The sequence below is a fragment of the Papio anubis genome, chromosome 20 (assembly GCF_008728515.1).
Source record: "Papio anubis isolate 15944 chromosome 20, Panubis1.0, whole genome shotgun sequence".
In the NCBI taxonomy this organism is placed as follows: domain Eukaryota; kingdom Metazoa; phylum Chordata; class Mammalia; order Primates; family Cercopithecidae; genus Papio; species Papio anubis.
The window spans coordinates 15,148,146-15,175,721 of NC_044995.1; the positions used below are offsets into that span (position 1 = coordinate 15,148,146).

The 27,576-nt window shown below is 44.4% G+C and overlaps 1 protein-coding gene across 11 annotated transcripts in view; it reads left to right on the top strand.

Annotated features, from left to right (window-relative positions):
• Nucleotides 1-22,969, top strand: part of LOC103880102 — a 63,120-nt gene extending 40,151 nt beyond the window's left edge. For 10 of the 11 annotated variants that reach the window (XR_004180263.1, XR_004180262.1, XR_004180267.1 and 7 more), the window contains 2 exons: nt 16,539-16,666; nt 22,101-22,969. The gene's annotated coding sequence lies outside the window, so the exon portion shown is untranslated. Of the gene's footprint in view, nt 1-14,860; nt 14,905-16,538; nt 16,667-22,100 lie in introns of all 11 variants that reach the window. The other variant, XR_004180261.1, reaches the window with a different exon arrangement.
• The last annotated feature ends 4,607 nt before the right edge of the window (nt 22,970-27,576 follow it).

Below are 27,576 nucleotides of genomic sequence, written 5' to 3' on the forward strand. Positions count from 1 at the left end.
ATGCAGGGTGTGTACACACACACTGATATTGTTCTTAACATTCAGGGAGAGAAAGGACAACATTACTCTCAATTTGCAGAGTGTGTACCCCCTCCCTTGATATTGTTCCTAATATTCTTGGAGGAGGAGATGACGATATTACTCCCAATATCACAGGGTGTGTACACCCCCCTGTAATATTGTTCCTAATATACAAGAGGGAGAGGATGGTGTTACTCCCAATATTGCAAGGGATGTACACCCCCCTTGTGATATTGTTCCTAATATCTCGAAGGGGAGAGAATGATATTACTCTCAATATAGTAGCAGGTGTACTCGTCCCCTGTGATATTGTTCCTAATATCCAGGTGACGAGAGGATAATATTACTCCCAATACCGCAGGATGTGTACATCCCCCTGTAATATTGGTTTTAATATCCGGGGGGGGGAGGAAGGATAATATTACTCCCAATATCACTGGGTATGTACACATCCCTTGTGGTATTGTTTCTAATATCCAGTGAAGAAGAAGATAATATTACTTTCAATGTCATAGAGGGTGTACACCGTCTCTGTGATATTGTACCCAATATCCAGGGGGGAAAAGGATGATATTACTTATCAACATCCCATGATATTGTTTTTAATATCCAGGGGGAGAGAATAATATTACTTCCAATATCACAGGGGGCATACACCTTCCCTGTAACACTGTGCTTAATATCCAGAAGGCAAGAGGATGATATTACTCCCAATATCAAGAAAATGTACACCCCCTGGGATATTGTTCCTAATATCTAGGGGAGGAGGATAATATTACTCCCAGTATTGCAGGGAGTTTACATGCCCCTGTGACATTTGTTGTTGGAAGTCAGGGACCCCGAACAAAGAGACCTACTGAAGCTGCTGCAGAAGAATATAAATTGTGAAGATTTCATTGACATTACTAGTTCCCCAAATTAATACTTTAATAATTTCTTACACCTGCCTTTACTGCAATCTCTGAACATAAATTGTGAAGATTTCATGGACAGTTATCACTTCCCCAATCAGTACTCTTATAATTTCCTATACCTGTCTTTACTTTAATCTGTTAATCCTGTCATCTTCATAAGCTGAGGATGTATGTCGCCTCAGGACCATGTGATGATTGAGTTAACTCCACAAATTGTTTGTAAAACATGTGTGTTTGAGCAATACGAAATCTAGGGACCCTGAAAAAGAACAGGGTAACGATGATGTTCAGGGAACAAGGGAAATAACCATAAGGTCTGACTGCCTGCAGGGCTGGGCAGAACAGAGTCATATTTTTCTTACTGCAGAAAACGAGTAGGAGAAATATTGCTGAATTCTTTTCCCAGTAAGAAATAACCCTGGGAGGCCAGGTGCGGTGGCTCACGCCTGTAATCCCAGCACTTTGGGAGGCCGAGGCGGGTGGATCACGAGGTCAGGAGATCAAGACCATCCTGGCTAACACGGTGAAACCCCGTCTCTACTAAAAATGCAAAAAATTAGCCAGGTGTGGTGGTGGCACCTGTAGTCCCAGCTACTCGGAGGCTGAGGCAGGAGAATGGCGTGAACCCGGGAGGCGGAGCTTGCAGTGAGCCAAGATCGCGCCACTGCACTCCAGCCTGGGTGACAAAGCGAGACTCCATCTCAAAAAAAATAAAAATAAAAATAACCCTGGGAAGGGAATGCATTCCCAGGGGAGGCCTATGGACAGCCGCTCTGGGAGTGTCTGCCTTATATGGTTGAAGACAAGGGATGAAATATGCCCTGGTCTCCTGCAGTGCCCTCAGGCTTGCTAGGATTAGGAAATTCCAGCCTGGTGAATTCTAATCAGACCATTTCTCTGTTCTTGAACCCTGTTTCCTGTTAAGCTGTTTATCAATGACAATGCATGCACAGCGGGACACGGAACCTCATTAGTAATTCTAATTTCACCCTAGCCTTGTGACCTTGCTCTACCCTTCTGCCCTTGTGATCTTTTATTGCCATTTGAAGCATGTGATCTCTATGACCTACTCCCTATTCGTACCCCACTCCTTTTTCGAAATCCCTAATAAAAACTTGCTGGTTTTACAGCTCAGGTGCGCATCATGGAACCTGCCGATACGTGATGTCACCCTCGGAGGTCCAGCTGTAAAATTTCTTGCTTTTGTACTCTTTTTCTTTATTTCTCAGACCAGCTGACACTTAAGAAAAAATAGAAAAGAACCTACATTGAAATATTGGGGGCTGGTTCCCCCAATAGACATTGTTCCTAATATCCAGAAAGAAAGAAGATGATAGTACTCCCAATATCACAGGGCTTGTGAACCCCACCTGTGATATTGTTTCTAATATCCAGGAAGGGAGAGAATGATATTACTCTCAATATTGCAGGGAGTGTGTACACCCCCTGTGATATTGTTCCTAATATCCAGGGAAAGAAGGGATGATATTACTCCCAATATTGCAAGGGTTGTAAACCCCTCCCCGTGATATTGTTCTTAATATTTAGTAGGGGAGAGGATAATATTACTCCCAGTATTGCAGGGGGTATATACACCCTCTTTGATATTGTTCCTAATATCCAGAGGGGAGAGAATATTACTTTCCATATTTCAAAGGGTGTACACACCTCCCTGTGATATTGTTCCTAATATCCAAAAAGGAAGAGGATGATATCACTCCCAATATCACAGGAAGTGTACACCCCCTCTTTTATATTGTTTCTAATATCCAGGGGAAATGAGGGTGATATTACTCTCAATATAGCAGAAGGGGTACACACCCCTGGGATATTTTTCCTAATATCCAGGGGAAAAAAGAAGTTGATATTCTTCCCAGTATAGCAGGGAATTAATTACCCCTTTGTGATATTGCTTCCAATATCTAGGGGAAAAGAGGATGATATTACTCCGAATATCACACTGGGTGTAAACCTGTGACGTTGTTGCTAATATCAAGGGGGGAAGAGTATGATAGTACTCCTAATGTCACAGAAGGTGTACACTTTCCCTATGATATTGTTCCTAATATTTGGAAGGGAAGAGGATGATATTACTCCCAATATTGCAGGGTGTACACCGCCCCTGTGATATTGCTCCTAATACCCAGGAAAAAGGAGAATGATATTACCCCAATATCTAAGGGAGTGTATACCTTCCCTGTGATATTACTTCTAATATCCAAGTGGGGAGAGGATGGTTTTACTCCCAATATTGCAGGGGGTGTACACCCCTCTCCGTGACACTGTTTCTAATACTCAGGCTGGGAGAAAGAGTATTACTCCCAATATCACAGTGATATTGTTTACCTGTGATATTGTTTCTAATATCTAGTGGGGGAGATAATTATATTACTCTCAATATCACAGGGGGTGTACACCCCCTGGGATATTGTTTCTAATATCCAGAAGGGGAGAGGATGTTATTACACTCAATATCACAGAAGTGGTACACCCCCCGGTGATATTGTTCCTAATATCCAGGGGTAAAGAGGATGATATTACTGCCGATATCACAGGGGGTGTACACCTCTTTTGTGATATTGTTCCTAATATCTAGGGGGCAGAGAATAATATCACTGTCAATATCACAGAGGGTGTACACCCCTTCTGTTATATTGTTCTTTATATTCGGGGGGTAGAGGATTATATTACTCCCAATATTGCAGGGGTTGTACACCCCTCCTGTGATATTATTTCTAATATTTAAGTGGAAAGAGAATGATATCACTCCCAATATCAAAGGAAATGTACACCTTTCCTGTGATATTGCTTTTATTATATAAGGGGGCAGAGGATGCTATTAAGAACAATATCACAGGGGATGTACACCCACGTATTGATATTGTCCCTAATATGTATGGGGAAAGAGGATAGTATAATTCCCAGTATCGCAGAGTGTGTACACCCCCCTGTGATATTGTTTCCTATATATACAGGGGGAAAAGATAATATTTCTTCCAATATCGCAGGGGGGTGTACAAACCCCTCTGATATTGTTTTTAATATCCAGTGGGGGAGAGAAGGATATTACTCCCAATATCGCAGGGCGTGTACACAACCCCTGTGATATTTTTCCTAATATCCAAAGTAGGGGACAATGACATTACTTTCAATATCACAAGGGGTGTACACTCCCCTGTGATGTTGCTTCTAATATCCACGAGGGGAGAGGATGATATTACTCCTAATGTGGCAGGCTTTGTACACCTTCCCTGTGATAAGGTTTCTAACATCAAGTGGAGGAGAAAATGATATTACTCCCTATATCACAGAAGGTGTACACTTTCCCTGTGATATTGTTCCTAATATCCAGAAGGGGAGAGGATAACATTACTCCCAATATCACAGCAAGTGCACATACACCCTGTGATATTGTTACTAATATACAGGGGTGGGAGATGATATTGCTCCAATATCGCAGGGGTGTACACCCCCCAGTGATATTGTCTCTAGTTTCCAGGGGGGGTAAAGATGATATTACTCCCACTATCACAGGGAATGTAAATCCCCCCGTGATATTGTTCATAACATCCAAGGAAGAGAAGATAATATTACTCCCAATATCATAGGGGTGTACAACTACGTGTGATATTGTTTTTAATATCCAGAGGAGTAGAGGATGACATTACTCCCAACATCGCAGGAAGCTTACTTACAACTCCCTTGGGATATTGTTTCTGATATCCAGGGAGGTAGAGGATGATATTACTCCCAATATCACAGGGGATGTATGCCCCCCCGTAACATTGTTTCTAATAACCAGAGGGCGATAGGATGATATTACGCTTAATATGAAAGGGGGTGTATACACTCTTGTGATATTGTGCCTAATATCCAGGGGGGAAGAAAATTATATTAATTTTAATATTTATGGGGGAAAAGGATGATATTACTCCTAATATCACAGGGGCTGTACACCGACCTTTTGATATTGTTTTTAGCGTTCAGAAGAGAAGAGGATAATATTGTTCCCAATATCAGAACAGGTGTAAACTCCTTCTGTGATATTGGTCCTAATATCCAGGGAGGGAGAGAATAATATCACTACCAATATAGCAGAAGCTGCCCACCCCTCACTGTGATATTGCTCCTAATATACAAAGATAATAAAGGTGATATTACTCCCAATATCACAGGAGGTGTACACATCCCTTGTGATGTTGTTTTTTAATATGCAGGGAGGGGAGAGGATGATATTACTCCCAATATCGCAGGAGGTGTATACCCCTGTGTGATGTTTATTTTAATATTTATGGGGGAAGGATGATATTACTCCCTATATCACAAAGGGTGTACACCCTCTGTAATATTGATCCTAATATCCACAGCGGGATGGGATGAGATTACTCCCAATATCGCAGAAAGTCTACACATACACACACACTGGTAATATTGTTTTTAATATCCAGGGGGGAGAGGATGACATTGCTCCCAATTTCGCAGAGTGTGTACACCCACCGTTTGATATTGTTTCTAATATCCAGGGGTAGAGAAGACGATATTACTCCCAATATCACAGAAATTGTACACCACCTCTGTGACATTCTTGTGAATATCCAGGGGAAAAGAGAATAATATTACTCCCAATATTGCAGAGTGTGTACACCCCTCCGTGATATCGATACTAATATTTTTCAAAAGAGGTTGATGTTACTCCCATTGTCACAGGATATGTACACTCCCCCTTGTGAAGTTTTTCATAATATTCGGGGGGCAGAGCATAATATTACTCCCCATATCAAAAAAGGCGTCTGCCCTCCTTATAATATGGTTCCTAATATCCAGGATATTACTTAATCCAGGATATTTGTAATATTCTAAATATTAGGAACCACATCACAAGTTCCTGCGATATGGGGAGTCATATCACCCCTTCTCCCCCACTCCCCGGATATCACGAACCATATCACAGGGCGGTGAGCACCCCCATGAGATGGAGAGTAAATCACCCCCCTCTCCCGCAGGAGGTGGACACCCAGGATCTTTAAGATATATTAAGTAATATCATCTCCCCTTCTGGATATTACGAACAATATTACATGGGGGTGTATGCTTTCTGCGATATTGGGATTAATATCATACTCTCCTCTTTTGGATAATATTAGGAACAAGATCACAGCAGTGTGTACACCCTTTTCGATATTGAGAGTAATATCTTCTTTTCCCTGCCTGCATATTAAAAACAGTTTCAAAGGAGGAGTGTATGCCACCTTCAATATAGGTCGCAATATCATTTTCTCCACCGCTGAATATTAGGGACAATATCACAGGGGAGTGGACACTTCCTGCGATATTGGGAGTAATGTCATCCTCTCACCCCCTGAATATTAGAGATATTATCACAGGGCGGATGTGCACTCCCTTCCATAATGGGTGTAATATCATCCTCTTTCTTTCTGGATATAGGAACAATATCACATGAGGATGTACATTCCCTTGATTTGGGGGTGTAATATCATTTTCTCCCCCTCTGGATATTAGGAACAGTATCACAGGGGGGTGTACATTCCCTGCAATATTGCGGGTAATATCGTGCTCACCCCCTCTGGATATTAGAAACAATATCACAGGAAGGGTGTATACCTTTTGCGATATTGGATGTAATATCATCCTCTTCCCCATTGCTATTAGGAATAATATCACAGGGAGGGTGTACACTCCCCTGCAATATTAAGAATAATATCATCCCTTCCCTACATGGATATTAGAAATTATATCAGAGGGGTGGTGTACACTTCCTGCGATATTGGGAGTAATATCATCCTCTCGCTTTATTAATATTAGGAAAAATATCGCAGGGATGGTGTACATCCCCTGCGATTTTGCAAGTAATATCATGATCTCCCCCCACTGGATATAAGCAACAATATCACAGGGGGTTTGTACATTTTCTGCGATATTAGAAGTAATATCCTCTCTCTCTTGAATATTAGGAATAATATTACAAGGGGTGGGTACACCCCCTGAGAAACTGTAATATCATTCTCGCCTTCCCTGTGTATTAGGAAAAATATCACGGTGAGTGTACACTCCCAGCGATATTGAGGGTAATATTATTTTTCCCCTTCTGGGTATAAGGAACAATATCGTGGGGGGGGGGTGTACAATCCCTGCGATATTGGGAGCAATATCTTCTTCACCCCCTGGATATTAGAAACAATATCACAGGAGGGGTGTACATTCTCTGCGATATTGGGGGTAATATCATCCTCTCCCTCCCCCGCTGGACATTAGAAACTATATCACAGGGGTGGTGTACATCCTCTGCGATATTAGAAGTAATATTATCCTATCCCACTGTGGATATTAAAAACAATATCTAGGAGGGGGTGTTCACCCCTTATGACATTGGAAGTAATATCATCCTCTCATTTCCTGAATATTGGAAACAATATCACAGAGGGCGTGTACACTTCTCTGATAATGGGAGAAATATCATCTTCTCCCCCTCTGGATATAAATAACAATATCACAGGAGGGTTTACACCCCCTGCGATATTGGGTGTAATATAATCCTCTCCTTCCCTGGATATTAGGGACAATATCACAGGCGCGGTGTACACCCCCTAAGATATTGGGCATAATATCCTCGCCTTTTCTGGACATGAGAAACAATATCAGAAGAAGGGTGTACACCCCCTGCGATGTTGAGTGTAATATCATCCTCTTTCCCCCCGGATATTAGGAACTATATCACGCGGGGGTCTACACCCCCTGCGATACTGGGTGTAATATCATTTTCTCCCTTCATAAATATTAAAAACAATGTCACAGGGGCGGTGTACACCCCCTGCGATATTGCTCATAATATCAACCTCTCCCGCCCTGTGTATTAGTAACAATATCACAGGGGGGTTGTACACCTTTTATGATATTGGGAGTAATATCATCCTCTCCCCCGCTAGATACAAGGAACAATATTACAGGGAGTAATATCGTTCTTTCTTTTACTGGATATTAGACACAATATCACAGGGGTAGTGTTAACCCCCTGCGAAATTGGGAGCAATATCCTTTTTACCCTGGATATTAAAAACAATATCACAAGAGGGTGTACACCTTTTGCGATATTTGGAGTAATATCATCCTCTCGCACCCTGGATATTAGGAACAATATCACTGGGTGGGTGTACACTCCATATGATATTGAAGGCAGTATCATCTCCTCCTCCCCTGAATATTAAGAATAATATCACGGGGGGTGGGGGGAGTGTGTACACCCCCTGCGCTATTAGGAGTAATATCACCCTTTCCCCTCTAAATATTAGAAATAATATTCCAGAAAGGGTATACACCCCCTGCGATATTGGGAGTAATATCATCCTCTCCCCGACTGGATATTACGAACAATATTACAGAGGGCGTGTAATGAAAGTAATGTCATCCTCTCCCCCTCTAAATATTAGGAACACTATCACAGGGTGGGTGTACACTCCCTGAGATATTGAAAGCAGTATCATCCTCTTCCAGCCTGGATATTATGAACAATATCATGGGGGGGGGGTGTACACCCCTTGCGATATTGGGAGTAATATTATCCTCTCCCTTCCTGGATACTAAAAGCAATATCACAGGGAGGGTGTTCACCCCCTTTGATACTGGAAGTAATATTATTCTCTTTTATCCTGGATATTAGGAACAATGTCACAGGGGGTGTGTACACCTCCTACAACATTGGGAGTATTATCATCCTCTCCCCTTCTGGATATTAGGAACGATATCACAGGAATGTGTACACCCCCTGCGTTATTGGCGGTAATATCATCCTCTCTTTTCATTGATATTGGGAACAATATCACAGGAAGGGTGTACACTCTTCCTGCGAAATTAAGAGTAACATCTTCCTCTCCCTCCGTGGATATTAGGAACAATATCATACAGTTGGTGTACACCACCTGCGATATTGAGAGTAATATCATCCTCTTCACCCCCTGAATATTAGGAAAAATATCACAAGGAGGGTGTACACCTCCTGCGATAGTGGGTGTAATATCACCTCATTCCGCCTGGATATTAGGAACAATATCACATGGGGACGGGACATCCCCTGCGATATTGGCAGTAATATCATCCTCTCTCTTTCTGGATATTAGGACAAAATCACGGGGGTGTACATTCTTTGCGATATTAAGAGATTGGGGTGTACACCCTTTGCGATATTGAAAGTAATATCATCTTCTCCCCCTCTGGATATTAGGAACAATATTACAGGGGAGGTGCACACCCACTGCGATATTAAGAATAATATTATCCTCTCCCTTCCTGGATATTAGGAAAAATATCACAAGGAGATGTACACCCTCCTGCGATATTAGAAGTAATATTATCCTCTTCATCCTTTCATATTAGGAGCAATATCTTGGGGAAGGGTGTAAACTCCCTGTGATATTGAGAGTAATATCATCCCTTTTCCCCCTATATATTGGGAACAATATCACAGGGGGTGTGTACACCCCGTGCGGTATTGCAAGTAATATCGTCCTCTCCCAACCTGGATATTAAAAACAATATTACAGAGGGGTGTACATGCCCTGCCATATTGGGAGAAATATCATCCTTCCCCCCTCCCACCCCGGATATTAGGACCAATATTACAGAGGGAGTGTACGTCCACTGCGATATTAAGAGTAATATTGGCCAGGGGCAGTGGCTCACGCTTGTAATCCTAGCACTTTGGGAGGCCAAGGCTGACTGATTGCCTGAGCTCAGGAGTTCAAGACCAGCCTGGACGACATGGTGAAACCCCATCACTACTAAAATACAAAAAATTAGCCGGTCGTGGCGGCGTGCGCCTGTAATCCCAGCTACTCAGGAGGCTGAGGCAGGAGAATTGCTTGAACCTGGGAGACGGAGGCTGCAGTGAGCCAAGATCGCACCACTGCACTCCAGCCTGAGAAACAGCGAGACTCCATGTTTAAATACATATACACACATATATTTACATAACAATATTACAGGGGTAGTGTACACCCATTGTCATATTAAAAGTAATATTATCCTCTCCCTTCCTGGATATTAGGAACAATATCACAGAGGGAGTGTACACCCCCTGCCATATTGGGAGTAAAATCATCCTTCTCCTTCTGGTTATTAGGAACAATATCACGGAGGGGTGTACACCTTCTGCGATATTGAGAGTAATATCCTGTCCTCCCCTGGAGGAGAGGAACAATATCACAGGGGTGCTGTACACCTTCTGCGATATTGGGAGTAATATCATTCCATCCCCCTCTGGATATTAAAAGCAATACTACATGGGCGGTGTACACCTTCTGCAATATTGGGAATAATATCCCATCTCCCTCTGAATATTAGGAACAATATCACATAGGGGGTGTACACCCCCTGTGATATTGGGAATAATATCATCCTCTCCCCCTGTGAATATTAAGAACAATATTACAGGGGCAGTGTATACCCCCTGTGATTCTGGGAATGATATCATCTCCCCCATTAATATTGGGAAAAATATTACAGGGGCGTTTTACATCCTCTGCGATATTTGAAGTAATATCATCGTCTCTCCCCTTAAATATTAGGAACAATATTACAAGGCAGTGTACACCCTTTGCAATATTTGGAGTAATATCATCCTCTCCCCTTTGTATATTAGGAACAATATTATGAACAATATTATATAGGGAGTGTACACTCATGCGATGTTGGAAGTAATATCATATTCATCCACCCTGGATATTTAACACAATATTACAGGGGGGTGTATGCCCCCTGCAATATTGGGAGTAATATAATCGTCTCTTCTTCTGTATATTAAGAGCTATATCACAGGCGGGGTGTACACCCTGTTTGGGAAAGCTGAGTGTTTGGAGAAGCTGAGGCAGGGCTTCCATGTCTGACATAATGTAAAAAAGTCTTGGAACATGTCCGGGATCCAGGGTCTAAAACCCCTTGTGGTCTTTGGAACACCAAGCTCTGTGCTAAAGGGTGGAAGGCTACCCTGATACACCATAACCTAAGCCCAGGGCATAAAACCCCTTGTGGCTTGGATAGAATCCAGGGCTCGTGGCTCTGGAATAGACTTGCTGGCTCCTTGCTCCTTGCTCTCCCAGGATCCATTGTATCTTGAGTTAAAAGAACCTGCTCTCCATTATCTCATGTGCAGAACATATGTTAAACTGTCACAACTGTCAATCATGTGCTTAATGCAACATGCCCTTTTGACCTCCACCTTCTCACCACCTGTTTCTTTGTTTGATCACCAATAAATAGTCTGGGCTTCCAGAGCTCAGGGCCTTCACAGCCTCCTCACTCGCGATGGCCCCCTGGACCTACTTTCTCTCCCAAACTGTCTTTTCTCATTCCTTTGACTCCGCCAGACTTCCGTCACCCCCACGACCTGGTGTTGGGTCCGATCACCCCCACACACACCCTGCAATATTGGGAATAATACCATCCTCTCCCCTCCTGAATATTAGGAATAATATCACAGGGGTGGTGTACACCCTTTGCAAAACTGGGAGTAATATCATTCTTTCCCCCCTTGATATTAGAAACAATATCACAAGGGGGTGTACACCCTTTGCGATATTTGGGTTATTGCCATCCTCTTTTCCCCTGGATATTAGGAACAATACCACAGAGTGGGTGTACACTCTCTGTGATATTGAAAGCAGTATCATCCTCTTTTCCCCTGGATATTAGGAACAATATCACACGGGAGTGTACACCCCCTGCAATATTGTGAGTAATATCCATCCTCTCCCCCTCTGAATATTAGGAACAATATCACAGAAAGGGTGTACACCCCCTGTGATACTGGGAGTAATATCCTCTTCCCTTCTGGATATTAGAAACAATATCACATTGAGAGTGTACATCCCCTGCAATATTGGAAGTAATATCCTTTTTCCCTCTGGATATTAGGAAAAAGATCACGGCAGGGGGGTGTACGCCACTTCGATATTGGGATTCATATCATTTATTCCTCCCCTGAATATTAGGAACAATATCATATGAAGGGTGTACACCCCCTGCGATATTGGGAGTGATATCATCCTCTCTTCCCCTGGATATTAGCAACAATATCAAAGGGGGGGTGTACACTCCCTGAGATATTGAGAGTAATACCACACTTTCCCCCTATGAACAATATCACAGGGATGGTGTACCCCCTCTGAGATATTGGGAGTAATATCATTCTCTCCAGCCTCTGTGTATTAGGAACAATATCACAGAGGTAGTGTACACCCCCTGTGATATTGGGGGTAATATCATCCTCTCCACCCCTGGACATTAGGAAATATATTACGGGGGGGTGTAAACCTCCTGCAAGTAATATCATTGTGAGTAATATCATTTTCTTTTCTTTTTTTTCTTTTTTTTTTTTTTTTTGAGATGGAGTCTCGCTCTGTCTCCCAAACTAGAGTGCAGTGGCCTGATCTTGGCTCACTGCAACCTCCACCTCCCAAGCTCAGGAGATTCTCTTGCCTCAGCCTCCCTAGTAGCTGGGACTACAGGTTCGTGCCACCATGTCTGGCTAATTTTTTGTATTTTTAGTACAAATGGGATTTCATTATGTTAACCAGGATGGTCTCGATCTCCTGACCTCATGATCCACCTGCCTCAGCCTCCCAAAGTGCTGGGATTACAGGCATGAGCCACTGCGCCCCACGAGTAGTATCATTTTTTTTCTACCCCCCGGATATTAGAAACAATATCAGAGGGGGGTGTACAGTTCCTGTGACATTGGGAGTAATATTATCTTCTCTTCCCCTGGATGTTAGGAACAATATCACAGGGTGTGTACACCCCCTGCGATATTGAAAGTAAGATCATCATCTCCTTCATTGGAAATTAGGAACAATATCACAGGGGGTGTCTAAACCTTCTGCAATATTGGTAGTAATATCATCCTCTCCCCCGCTGGATATTAAAAACAATATCACAGGAAAGCTGTACATCTGCTGTGGTATGGAGAATAATATCATCCATCCTCTCTTCCCTTGGATATTAGGAACAATATCACAGAAGAATGTACACCTCCTGCAATACTGGAGTAATATCATCCTCTCCCCCACTTGATATTAGAAAAACAACACAGATGTGCACACCCCCTGTGACTTTGGGAGTAATATCATCCAATTCTTTCTGGATATTAGGAACAATATCACAGGGTGAGAGGTGTAGGCCCCCTGCTATATTGGGAATAATATCATCCTCTTCTCCCGTGGATATTAGAAACAATATTACAGGGGCTGTGTAGACCCTCTGCGATATTGGGAGTAATATAATCATCTTCCCACCTGGATATTAGGAACAATATCATAATGGGGGTGTACACCCTTTGCGACATTGGGAGTAGTATCATCCTCTCCCCCCCGGATATTAGGAACAATATTATGGGGGCGGTGTACACCCACTCTGATATTAAGAGTAATATCGGCCGGGCGCGGTGGCTCACGCCTGTAATCCTAGCACCTGGGGAGGCTGAGGTAGGCGGATTGCCTGAGCTCAGGAGTTTGAGACCAGCCTGGAAAACACCGTGAAACCCTGTCTCTACTAAAATACAAAAAATTAGCCGGTCGTGGCAGCCTGCGCTTGTAATCCCAGCTACTCAGGAGGCTGAGGCAGGAGAATTGCTTGAACCTGGGAGACGGAAGTTGCAGTGAACCGAGATCATGCCGCTGCACTTCAGCCTGGGAAACAGAGCGAGACTCTGTCTCTTAAAAAATAAAAAATTATTTAAAAAAAAAAAAAAAAAAAAAGGCTGGGCACGGTGGCTCATGCCTGTAATCATAGCACTTTGGGAGGCCAAGGCGAGCGGATCATGAGGTCAGAAGATCGAGACCATCCTGGCTAACACGGTGAAATGCCATCTCTATTAAAAATACAAAAAATTAGCCAGGCGTTGTGGTGGGCACCTGTAGTCCCAGCTACTCGGGAGGCTGAGGCAGGAGAATGGCGTGAACCCGTGAGGCGGAGGTTGCCGTGAGCCAAGACTGTGCCACTGCTCTCCAGATGGGGCCACACAGCAAGACTCTGTCTCAAAAAAAAAAAAAAAGAGTAATATCATCTTCTCTCTTTCGGGATATTAGGAACGATATACCGGGGGAGTGTAGTACATCCCCTGGGATATTGGGAGTAGTATCATCCTCTTCACCCCTGGATATTCGGAACAATATCACAGGGGGTGTACACTCCCTGCAATATTGGGAGTAATATCATCCTTCTCCTTCTGGTTATTAGGAACAATTTCACGGGGGGGTGTACACATTCTGCGATATTGGGAGCAATATTATCCCATCCCCCTCTGGATATTAGAAACAATACCCCATGTGTACACCCCCTGCGATATTGGGAATAATACCATTCTCTCCCCCCATGAATATTAGGAACAATATTACAGGGGCGTTGTACAACCCCTGCGATATTGGAAGTAATATCGTTTTCCCCCCTAAATATTAGGAACAATATCACAAGGGGGTGTACACCCTTTGTGATATTTGGAGTAATATCAACCCCCCCCCCGGATATTAGGAACAATATTACAAAGGGAGTGTACACTCCCTGCGATATTGGGAGTAATATCATCTTCACCCACCCTGGATATTTAACACACTATTACGGAGGGGGGGAGGTTGTACACCCCCTGCGATATTAGGAGTAATATCATCTTCTCTCCCCCTGTATATTAAGAACAATATCACAGGTGGGGTGTACACCCCTGGCAATATTGGGAGTAATATCATTCTTCCCCCCTCCTAAATATTAGGAATAATATCACAGGGGTGGTGTACACCACCTGAGATATTGGGAGTAATATCATCCTCTTCCCCCTAGATATTGAAAACAATATCGCAGCAGGGTTTACACTCCCTACGATATTGGTAGCAATATCATCCTCTCTTCCACCTGATTCTCTGTAGGACACGCACAGGGACTTTGTGAGAACAACAAAGAAAGCCAAGAGGTGAGAACACAAATGTCTGCCTTTAGGAGGATGCCCAGGCCGGTGCTGGGGCAGGGAGCCTAGGAAGGCCATTTGGGTTGACAGCAGCCAGGATCTGTGTGTCCAGTAGAGGGCGACCCTTCACACTGCTGGCTTTGGAAAGACTCCTTCCATTTTACAAAAGTGTAATTAAAACAAGGCTGCCATTAGGGGTTGCTAAGGTGATGAGCTCTCGCTTCTTCTGGCTTGTGGAGGCTATGACATTCCTTGTCTCATGCCCACATATCGCATTGCCCTTTCTCCCCAAATTCAGGCTCACATCACCTTCTTGTGAACTTAATCTCTCTCTGCCTCCCCCCTTATAAAGACACTTGTAGGCCAGGCGCAGTGGCTCATGCCTGTAATCTCAACACTTTGGGAGGCTGAGGCAGGTGGATCACCTGAGGTCAGGAGTTCAAGACCAGCCTGGCCAACATGGTGAAACCCCATCTCTACTAAAAATACAAAAAATTTAGCCAGATGTGGTGGCAGATGCCTGTAATCCCAGCTACTCGGGAGCCTGAGGCAAGAGAATCACTTGAACCCAGGATGCAGAGGTTGCAGTGAGCCGAGATGCACCATTGCACACTCGCCTGGGCGACAAAAGCAAAACTCCATCTCAAAAAATAAATAAATAAATAAATAAATAAATATTTTTATAAAGGACATTTGTGATTCCATTAGGGTATAGCCAGATAATCCAGGAGAATCTCCCAACCCTGAGATATTTAACCTAGCCAGGCATGGTGCTGCAATCCCAGCACTTTGGGAGGCTGAGCTGGGAAGATCTACTGAGTTCAGTTCAAGACCAGCCTGGGCAACATGGTGATACCCTGTCTCTACTAAAAATACAAAAATTAGCCAGCCATGGTGGCATGAACCTGTAGTCCCAGCTACTCAGGAGGCTGAGGCGCAAGAATCGCTTGAACCCGGGAGGTAGAGGTTGTAGAGTGGAAATCACCCCACTGCACTCCAACCTGAGCAACAGAGGCAGACTCCATCTCAAAAAACAAAACAAAACAAAAAAAGGTATTTAACCTTATCATATATGTGAAAGCCCTTTTGCCATAGAAAGTCACTTTCACGGGTCACAAGCTATAATTCCCGTTTATGTGGGGGGCCCTTATTCAGCCCACCGCACAAGAGAAACTTCAGAATACTCAGTCCATACACAGAAGCATTTGAATAAAAGCCTCCATTTCCTGCCTGCATGCTAGAGCATGGTAAAGTCTTTTCCTCTTATTCATACCTCCTTCTGCTGCCCCGGAAGTAGATGGGTTCCCTTGCCCCTCCCCAGCTCTGACGTCTGAAATTGGTGCCATTTTACCACATCGTACACTCATTGACAGGCCACTTTCTGTCAGATCGACGTAAATCCCACGTAACTTCTCTTCAGGGGTTAGTCATAACGTAACTTGGTGTGAAACCAACAAAACCGCCTATTATGTTTTCCATGGATTCATGTATGTCATATATACAGAACAGGATCATGGAAAGTTTAGCAGAGTTGGGAGCTGATTATTTCACCCAAGAGATAGGAAAATTGCTAGAAGATAAATTAATGGCATATGGAATGATCGAGGCGACTATCTTAAGGCTGATGTTTATGTTTCCAGTCAAGAAGATACTGGTATGTGTACTAAGGAAAACAGCTTCATTTACATGCAACCTGTTGTACATAAGAAAGCATTCTAAAGACGACATACATTTCTTCAAAAAGATTATGGGACACCAACCAAAACAAGTAAGTGTTGCTTAATTTCTATTTATAAATCTAGGATGATCTCTGCATTATAGTAGGGAAATCTTAAAAGACAACATCACATACTAATGGTAAAAAGATGATGCGACATGAAAAAGTAACAGCATGAATATGTCCAATTGCTATTTGTGAATTGAAAAACTAAATTTAAAAAAAATTAGCAGATTGTGAATGCATTACTAATGATAAATTCTGTATTTTTTTTTTTTTTTCTGAGACAGAGTCTTGCTCTGTCACCCAGGCTGGAATGCAGTGGCACGATCTCAGCTCACTGCAACCTCTACCTCCCGGGTTCAAGCAATTCTCCTACCTCAGCCTCCTGAGTAGCTGAGACTACAGTCATACACCAACAGGCCTGGCTAATTTTTGTATTTTTAGTAGAAACAGGGTTTCACCATATTGTCCAGGCTGGTCTCAAACTCCTGACGTCTGGTGATCCACCCATCTCGGCCTCCCAAAGTGCTGGGATTACAGGCATGAGCCACCATGCCCAGCCCAATTCTGCAACTCATACCCATCTTTCTGCGACCACACTAAAGTTTTTCTTCCTGAATTGACGATGTTTCTGTGGTCTTACATATCACCGCAGAGCAATTTACATCGTTAGTATTACTTTCATCTCACTAACTCCTCCTCCAGTCAAAAAAAAAAAAAAAATTGTCTTTAAGCTATGGAAATGAAGTGTTACTCAGCTGGGGTGACGTTATGTTGTGTTTCTGGGGTGACTTCCTGCTCATGTTGGGGTGAGACTGTGGGCTGTGGGCTGTGTGCTGAGGAGGAAGTCTCTCGATCTGGAGAGAACCCATTGTTGGGGAGACCTCCACGGGGCTGAGGGGCCATGAGCCTGCCCGGGTTTAGAGCACAGGATTCTGGGGTTGAATCCTAGGAATATTTGAGAACTTCTTGCCTCAGGAGGGGAAGATGCCTGGAGAATAAAGACAAACTCTGGGTGTCTTGAGGGGCATATCCTAATTTGAGAGGAATCAAACCAAGGATGGAGTAGCTATGGCCTCCTTAAAGACTGAGGTTGGGGAATAAACAGGATTCACAACGAGTTCATTGAGGAAGAAGCCATGAAGGGACAATTTTTGGTTGGGACAGAGGAAAGCTGAAGCTCTGCAGCTGGGGAGAAAGCCCTGGCAGGGAGAAAGTGACGCTGGAGGGGCCCTGCACACTCTGAGAGGCTGGAACTTCTAACCTGCTCCAGCACACCCATTTTCTGCAACCTTCTGCATTCTGAGCATTTGAACCCTCATTTCTCACTCCCCTTTTCTTGATTCTTCTGGGCAGCACATACTCCAAGGTCTTCCAGGCCCTCAATTCCCGACCCCCGCTTCTGCAGTCACGGGGGACTCCAGGCACTGCAAGAATTTGAGTGGGAGCCTTGTTGCCTCTGATTGATTTATTGGATTTTTGGAGCTCCCCGCTGTCAAAGTTTAGGGTCCTGGATGCCCGTCCTCCCCAACCTGTCCTTTCCATTCTTGGGGCTAAGCTCTCTCCCACACCTCCCACTCTGTCAGGGCCCTCGATTCCCTCCTCCTTCCCGTCCCCATGCCCAGGCTCCTATTTAGCCTCTTGCTAGGATCTGGTATTTTCATGAACCACCAACTCACTTGGAGTCCTACTAAGGGGCAAGCAGGACTGAAGGAGGTCTTAGAGAGTGATAGTGGAGATTTTGTTTTTCCACAGCACCCCTCATCCACCCCCACAATGCTGCCACAGCCCCACCCACACCCCTTTTTCAGAGCAAACTGCCCAAATCGCTCCCAGGTCATTGTCAGACAAAGGAAAACACCAGCCTTCACTTTGGAAACCTCTTTCCCCCATGTCTAATTCCCACCCAAGTCGCCCTGCATCTTCCTCCCTTCCCCCAACCTGATGTTCAGAACCCTCCTCTGCTCAGACACCACCTCCCACCCTCCTGCCCTCAAACTCCCTTCCTCTTTTGCAGGTTTCCTGCCTTCAGCTCCACTGCTGCCTCTGCAATATATGCATGCCCTCCACTTCCTCCTCATTCTCACAATATTCTGCCCCGGTGGAATTCTAACCTCCCTCTCCACTGTGTGCCAGCTCATCTGCTGTCCCTGATCTAACCCTTGGATGCTTGAGCCCCAAGATCTTTCTGTCTAAAAATCTATGAGCCTGGCTCCCTGAAAAGACTGAGAGGGTCGGGCATGGTGATGGACACTTGGAAGGTCGAGGTCGAGTAATCACTTGAGCCCTGGAGGTCAAGGCTGTGATTGTGCCACTGCACTTCAGTCTGGGCAACAGAATAAAACCTTGTCTCAAAAAAAATTGTTTTTAATAAATAAAAATTTTAAAAATAAAGCTCCAGGCCTTCTTCCCATGGCTCTGAGTAGGCTTACAGGGGCCCTCCTTAAAGCCACTTCCTTCTCAGCTGGATCTGGGGAATCCTTCTTTCCCTTAATGAACTCATTTTCACAGGCACAATGCTCCAGAGCTCTCACTGTCTCCAGTCTCCCCTCTGCCCAGCACCCTTTCTCTCCTTGCCCTCACTCTCCACCTCTAACTTCCCACATCCCAGAGATTCTCTGGAGGCTAAAGCAACTCCATCTTGGATGCTGACCCACCATGTTCACTTTTTTTTTTTCTTTTTTTGAGAGACAGAGACTCGCTCTGTTACCCAGACTGGAGTGCAGGGGCGTGATCTCAACTCACTGCAGCCTCTGCCTCCCAAGTTCAAGTGTTTCTTCTGCCGCAGCTTCCTGAGTAGCTGGGACTACAGGCACACATCACCACACCCAGCTAATTTTTTTTTCTTGTATTTTTAGTAGAGACGGGGTTTCACCACATTAGCCAGGCTGGTCTTGAACTCCTGACCTCGTGATCTGCCCGCCTCAGCCTCCCAAAGTGCTGGCATTACAGGCATGAGCCACTGCGCCCAGACCAGAAAGAGGATGCTCTATAGATTTTCCCCACAAGAGATGGCCTTGCAGGGCCATTCCAAAATATGTCAAAGAAATACATCTGGGGATAAAATACTTTGATTTCCTTTAGGGCATGTTATCTATTATGTGATGCCATACCAGAGTCAGGTTAGAGTCGGTTATCTTATTGCTACAAAGAGTCTGTTCCGTCAGTCTTGGGATCTCTATTATTATTCTTATTTCTTGAGACATGGTCTCACTCTGTCACCCAGTCTGGAGTGCAGTGGTGCAATGTCCATTCACTGAAACCTCTGCCTCCTGTGTTCAGGTGATTCTCTTGCCTCAGCTCCCTGAGTAGCTGGGATTACATGTGTGCGCCACCATACCCAGCTAATTTTTGTATTTTTAGTAGAGACGGGGTTTTGCCATGTTGGCCAGGCTGGCCTTGAACTCCTGGCCTCATGTCATCTGCCCACCTCGGCCTCCCAAAGTGCTGGGATTGCAAATGTGAACTACTGTGCCCAGCCAGGAGCTCTGTTTTAATGTTAACGCTGGTCACTTGTGCCTGAACTCCAAAGGGAAGAAATATAATGAGGTGTGTCTGACCCCCTCCCTTCTCATCATGACCTGAATTCGTTTTTCAGGTTTAGGTGGGATCCCCTTGGACAAGAGGGGCTCTATTCGGTTGGTTGGGGGGCTTAGAATTTTACTTTTTGTTTACAATATTTCTCCTGAAAGAGTTAGGGGCTCACAAGGAATTTCCTTGTGAACAACTTGTGAGGAAAGCCATCCGGGAAGATATGTGGCCTTCTGTCACTGGGGTATTCTGCTTTACCCTGGTGATAAGGCAATGACACACGGTTGTGAAATCACAGCTATGTGTTTGGGGAAAAAAAGGAAAGCAGTATTGTGTGACTATGTTCCCAAACTTCACTTGCCCTTAGCCATAGTGACCGGGAGATTTGGGGCCGGGAGATTCTGTTTTCTTTCACAGTGAAATAGATACAATTAAATGTATAGAAAGCAAAAAATTAAAAAGATGGAAATGAGGAAACTCTGATTCCTGGGTGGCCACGTAGTTACCCATGGCACAGAGCTGCAGTTACTGAAGGTAAAGTTTGCAGTGGAATTTAGAAATGGATCCAAATCTTGGAGGAGTCAGTTTACTGGAGGCCTAAGAAAACACACACAAAATAAGAAAAAAGGGTAATATTCAATGCCATAGTTATTGTTACCTATCACAGCTAAAGCAAAATTAAAACAGAATGCTGGCTTCAATCTTGACGCTACACTAAGCTTAGATTTCAGTGAATGTAAGTCTCAGCCACTAGCTCACAGCCACCTCCCAAGGATGAAATCATGTAGGGACAATAGAAAGTACTTCTGAGAATTGTGGTTACCAAAAACCTAGTAACTGTGGTGGAGGAGCAAAACAAAGTAGAGAAACCAGAGGGTACAGTCTGAAGGAGACTGCTATCAGCAGCTTCCAGAGGAGCCTTTACTAAAATGGATAATGAGATTAACTGGATAATGAGAGTGTACAAAGGGGGTGTACACTCCCTGCGAGTGTACTAATGGATGATGAGAGTAAAATGGATGATGAGAGTAGCTAATGGATGATGAGAGTAACTAATGGATGATGAGAGTAACGATGAGAGTAACTAACTGGGGAGCAGAGCTTTTGGTTTCCTTTTCTTTCTTTTTTTTTGTTTTGTTTTGTTTTGTTTTGTTTTTTTGTTTTTTGTGGTTTTTTTGAGCGGAAGTGTCACTCTTGTCGCCCAGGCTGGAGTGTAATGGCGTGATCTCGCCTCACTGCAACCTCCACCTCCCGGGTTCAAGCAATTCTCCTGCCTCAGCCTCCCAAGTAGCTGGGACTACGGGCGCACAACACCACGCCCGGCTAATTTTTGTGTTTTTAGTATTTTCTGGTGGGGTCCAGGTTTCTGAAAACAACTCAGAGACATATGTTAAGATGTTATCTTTCTTTAGTTTTCATAGGAAACCAAATACGTTAGGACTCCAATTTCCTTGGCTATTGTTTTAAGCTACCATTACCTTCTTGTTGATCAAGTTGCTCATATACTTCTCAAGGCTAGCTAGATGCCTGGAATTTCCCTTGAAGGAAGTCAAGATTTTCCTTTATCTCCATACTGGCTGATGGGGACCGAGTAAGCCTGCAAGAGGGGTCCCTGCTCCATCTTAAGGAGCTGCTGGATTCTACAAGTGCCTAATAAACAGCTCTCGCCTGACCGACAAAGAGCTGCTTGCTTTCTGCATAGCAATTCCAAAGTGAACAGACAATATCTTGTTTGGAAGACTGACACTCTGTTAGAAGCAGCATCAGGAAAACCTTTCTTTTGAGCTATTTACAACTAACAACAATTGACCAAGTATACTTTTGTGAGTAAAATTGACCTTTCTCCCTACAAGAATTCTCCAACATTTGGAAACTATTTGTGAGTATTTTCACTTATGACAATATAATTATTGGCACAAGCTCAATCAGATTCGGTTTTCTTTTGTAACAGGAACCATTGGAGATGCTCGTTACTCTTTGAAGGCTTACAGTGGAATGAATTCAAATACGACTTATTTGAGGAATTGAAGTTGACTTTATGGAGCTGATAAGAATCTTCTTGGAAAAAAAAAAGACTGGGTATATTTTCAATACACTTTCCTTTTAAGGTCCCTTACCTGTGGAAAGTAAAAAATGTCACTTTCTGACAGGCCCAGGAACCTCAAGTTATGTGGGGATCTCAGGAAGATGGGGGAATTCACCCAGTTCGTACAGGTGAAATTGTTGTTGCAAAGATTATGAATATGAGAGAAGTCTAGCATGGCTGACTTCATCTCATGTCTGGCCTCAGGCCAGCTGCCCTTGCTCACTCGTGGGCATAGGCCAAGCTAGCCATGGGAGGAATTTAGTTTATAGTTTAACTTTGAAGCAAGGATGATAATACTTACTCCCTAAAATGAACCCCTTCCTTGCTCAGGGACTGAAACTACCTTTGTAAGACAAATGAAAGCCCACAAGATTAGGATTATGAGAGGGGCCTGAATTATGCTAAAACGCAGGTGTAGCTGACTGATAACCAGTATTGTCCCACAGCTTGCCTTTCTATAATCTCTTGCTCCTCAGGAGTCACATGGCCAGAGGTCCTGAGATTTCTGGTCCTGTGACCCCCACCCAGAGACGGACTTGGTGCATGAGGACCATTTTCCACACCCCTATGATGTCATCCTCAAACAATCAGCAGCACCCATTCCCTAGCCCCCTGCCTGCCAAACTATCCATAAAAATCCTGGCGCCTGAGTTATTAAGGAGATTGATTAATAATCCCAGCCCTGCCCCTTGGATTGCTCTGATTTAATTAAACCTCTACTGCAATACCACAGACTCAGTGAATTGGTTTTGTCTGTGCAATGGGCAACAAGAACCCGTTGGGTGGTTATACAGGTACTACAAGCACAGGCTGATGGCAAATTATTGGTTTTGCTTCCTGCCCTTGGTGTTTCTAAACATCTAGTCCAAAATTACTCGTGAAATGTCCAGCAAAGCCAATTTTAAAAGAGGCTATATGGCCAATCACTATTCTTTCTGCACATCATTGCAAATAATCAGGTTACGGCTGGGCACGGTGGCTCACGCCTGCAATCCCAGCACTTTGGAAGGCTGAGGCAGGTGGATCACCTGAGATCAGGAGTTCGAGACCAGCCTGGGCAACATGGTAAAACCTTATCTCCACAAAAAATACAAAATTAACCGGGCATGGTGGCATGCACCTGTAATCCCAGCTACTTGGGAGGCTGAGGGAGGAGAATCACTTGAACCTGGGAGGCAGAGATTGCAGCGAGGTGAGATCACACCACTGCACTCCAGCCTGGGCAATAGAGTGAGACTCTGTCTCAAACAATAATAATCAGACCAAGTATAATGAGATTAAAATTTATTTTGCAAATAAACTGGTCCTACTATAATTTATCTTTTGTAGAAATGTGGAAACTGAAGATAAAAAAAAAATAGGTTTCAGAAGAAAACTCTAGTACACCTGTTATTAGATTCTAGTCCTAAACATTGTTTTTGAGGTTTTTATTATTTACCTGCAATTTGGACTAAATTCTGAATTATTTCCTGACTACAAGTATCCAAAGAATAAATGGGTTTTCATTTTCTTTATGATAGTTTTAGTTGGCTTCTAATGCAACAACAATTTTTATTGTATCCTGTGTGCATTCTATTCCTACTATTCAAATTATTAATGTTATAGATCTTTCATTGTAGTACTTCCGAATTAACCAAAATCACAGTATTCTGAAGATGATTCTATAAAGCCTGCTGTTTTCTACAAAGCCTGCTGATGATTTCTACAAAGCCTGCTGTATTGTTGCTGTAGAAAACACATTGATGCAACATGTTCACCCCAACCTCCTCCCTAAAGGCTCAGGGACCATCGCGGAAGAGGAAGGCGCGTGAGATTGTAAGAGCCAAATTAGGGGGACGGAGTGTGGAGGATAAGGACACTTCATCTTGGTTACTTACCTGCCAAATTGACTTCTGATGAAAGCCAGCTCCAGAAATGTGCCTACAGTTTCTCCTTTCACCTAAACGCTGCCCTTAGTCAAATCCTTCTCTTCCTTGTATAACCCACAGTATAAAAGGGCTTTTATACCGTTCTATCCTATTGCATGTAAGCCTTGGGTCTGGGAGGTAACAGTGTGGGACTCCACCATCTCATCTCCCTGCCACCCAAACATGCCTGTTCTTCCCTAAGCAATATTAAATTTTTGTACTTCAGAAATTTGATTTGCCAGCCTCTTTCTTCAGACGCTCAGCTTCTTTGGCCTTTGGGAGTAGTTTTGCATAGGCCTGTTCACAACGGGATGTTCTGGGGGGTTTGGGGGTGTTGTTTTGTTTTGTTTTTTGTTTTGTTTAGAGACAGGGTCTCACTCTGTCACCCAGGGTGGAGTGCAGTGGTGCAGTCACGGCACACTGTAGCCTCAAACTCCTAGGCTCAAGCAGTCCTCCCACCTTGGCCTCCCAAAGTTCTGGGATTACAAGCATGAGCCACCATGCCCAGCCCTGGTACTTTTCTTTAAAGACATTTACACAGTGTAGGAATTACTGTGGGTGCACTGCTCAGATCCCCTTCCCCAGGATGCTCATTCCTACCTCATAGATGATCTTTCTGCAGAGATTTGACCTCAGCTGAAGGGCAGTCACCTGGTCCAGGTGGTTGCTGTTCAGCTCCTTCCCGAGAACAGCCAACAGCCAGGGACGTGCTAGCACAGAGATCTAAGGGCGACCAAGGCGAGGCCACTTTTGTGCTGTGGTGCATGCTCCAGAGCCTCCCTGGGATCGGACTTGAGGGTCTCCAGCCAGATCTGGTCTTTGGTGCTTTCCTTGAGCTCCCCAGCACACTCCTGCAATGCACCTCTTTTTTTCTTTTTTTTTTTTTTTTGAGATGGAGTTTCACTCTTCTTACCCAGGCTGGAATGCAATAGTGCAATCTCAGCTTACCGCAACCTCCGCCTCCCAGGTTCAAGTGATTCTCCTGCCTCAGCCTCCCAAGTAGCTGGAATTACAAGCATGCACCACCACGCCAGGCTAATTTTGTAGTTTTAGTAGAGACAGGGTTTCTCCATGTTGGTCAGGCTGGTCTTGAACTCCTGACCTCAGTTGATCCTCCCGCCTTGGCCTCCCACAGTGTTGGGATTACAGGCATGAGCCACTGCGCCTGGCCCAATGCACCTCTTGAATCACCTCCTCATGCTTTGCTTTCAGAGTTTCACTCTTGTTGCCCAGGCATGTGAGTGCAATGGCACAGATTCTCGAAAGCTCAACCACAACCATCCGCTTCCCGGGTTCAGAGCGATTCTCCTACCTCAAGCTCCGGCCAGTAGCTGGGATTGACCAGCTCATGCACCACCACGCGCTGGATAATTTTGTATTTTTAGTAGAGACGGCGTTTCTCCATGTTGGTCAGGCTGGTCTCGGACTCCTGACCTCAGGTGATCCGCCCGCCTCAGCCTCCCAAAGTGCTGGGATTACAGGTGTGAGCCACCGCGCCCGGCCTCCTATGTATCCCTTCCTATTGCTCATTCTGATTTGCATCCTTTTGCTCTAATAAAACTTTAAAAAATAAGTATAGTACTATCCTGAGTTCTGTGAGACACAGTAGCAGACCATCCATCCTGAGAGGGTCATGGGAACCCCTGAATTTACAGCAAGTTGGTCAGAAATGTGGGTAGCCTGAGATCCTTAAACCTGGGGCTTACACATGATGTGCTCAGTCTTGTGACAGAATTTTTCCACAAAGAGCGGACTCTGGGCTAACTCCGGGCTAACTCCGGGCTGACTCCGGGTTATCTTTACCAGTTAGCATCAGAAGTGAATTGCACTGCAATACAGCAGTGAGGTAAAGGATCAAAAAGTTCAGACATGGGCATTTTGGAACGTGGCTTTTTATTTTTTTGAGATAGAGTTTCACTCTGCCGCCCAGGCTGGAGTGCAGTGGCACCATCTCGGCTCACTGCAACCTCCACTTCCCAGATGCAAGTGATTCTCCTTCCTCAGCCTCCTGGGTAGCTGGGATTACAGGCACGCACCACCACGCCCAGCTAATTTTTGTATTTTTGGTAGAGATGGGATTTCACCATATCGGTCAGGCTGGTCTCAAACTCCTGACCCCGGGATCCGCCCGCCTCGGTCTCCCAAAATGCTCGGCTCACAGGTGTGAGCCACCGTTCCCGGCCAGAATGTGCCTTTTACAGAAGAAAATAACCCAGCAGCTGACTAGCATGGTGAGGCGGGCTGGTGAGCACTGCAGTAGTGAGAGCGACACGAGCATCACGGAGATGCAAGTAATGGTCATTTTTCATAGGTCAAAGCTCAAAGCAGGGGACAGTTACAGGGCAGAGCTTCATAGTACCAGTGTGATGAAAGTATCTGGGAGTGGCTGAGGCCAGCACTATGCCATGGGAAGCAAGGTGGGCCTGAGGAGGAGGCAGCAGCAGCAGCCTGCAGCAAGTGGGGCTGCCCTGCAGAGACCTGAGTCATGTTATAGAGCACAGTGTCTGTAAGGCCAAGACATGTGGACAGCCAAGTGTGTCAATTACTAGACATACTCAAGAGGAGCAGGAAGGGCAGGGCACGGTGGCTCATGCCTGTAATCCCAGCTACTTGGGAGACTGTGGAAGGAGAATCGCTTGAACCCAGGAGGTGGAGATTGCAATGAGCCGAGATCACGCCACTGCACTCCAGTCTGTGCGACAGAAGTGAGACTCCATCTCAAAAAAAAAGAAAGAAAGAAAGAAAAAAGGAAAAAAGAAAAGCCTATGTATATTTCTCAAGAAAATACAAATAATCAAAACCAATATCACATGCCTGGGCACAAATTTCATATATATAACAGATTTAAGCATATAAGGGTGATCATCCTCTCATATCTCAATATGTTTTGGAGTTCCATTTTTTTTAACTAAAAGAAGTTAATGCCAATTATACACATTTTTTTTTTTTTTTTTTTTTTTGAGATGGATCTCACTTCTTCACCCAGGCTAGAGTGCAATGGTGTGATCTCGGCTCACTGCAAAGTCTGCCTCCTAGGTTCAAGCAATTATCCTGCCTCAGCCTCCCAAGTAGCTGGAATTACAGGAGTGCGCCACCATACCCAACTAATTTTTGTATTTTTAGTGGAGACGGGGTTTCACCATATTGGCCAGGCTGGTCTTGAACTCCTGACCTCAAATAATCTGCCTGCCTCAGCCTCCCAAGTTTCTGGAATGGTAGTCGTGAGCCACTGCGCCCTGCCTAGGTATGATTTTTTTTTAAAATTTATTTGCATAGGTTTTTGGGGAACAGGTGGTATTTTGTTGCATGAATAATTTCTTTAGTGGTGATTTGTGAGATTTTGGTGCACCCATCACCCAAGAAGTATACACTGAACCCAATTTGTGGTCTTTTATCCCTCACCCCCTTCCCACCCTTTCCCCCTGAGTCCCCAG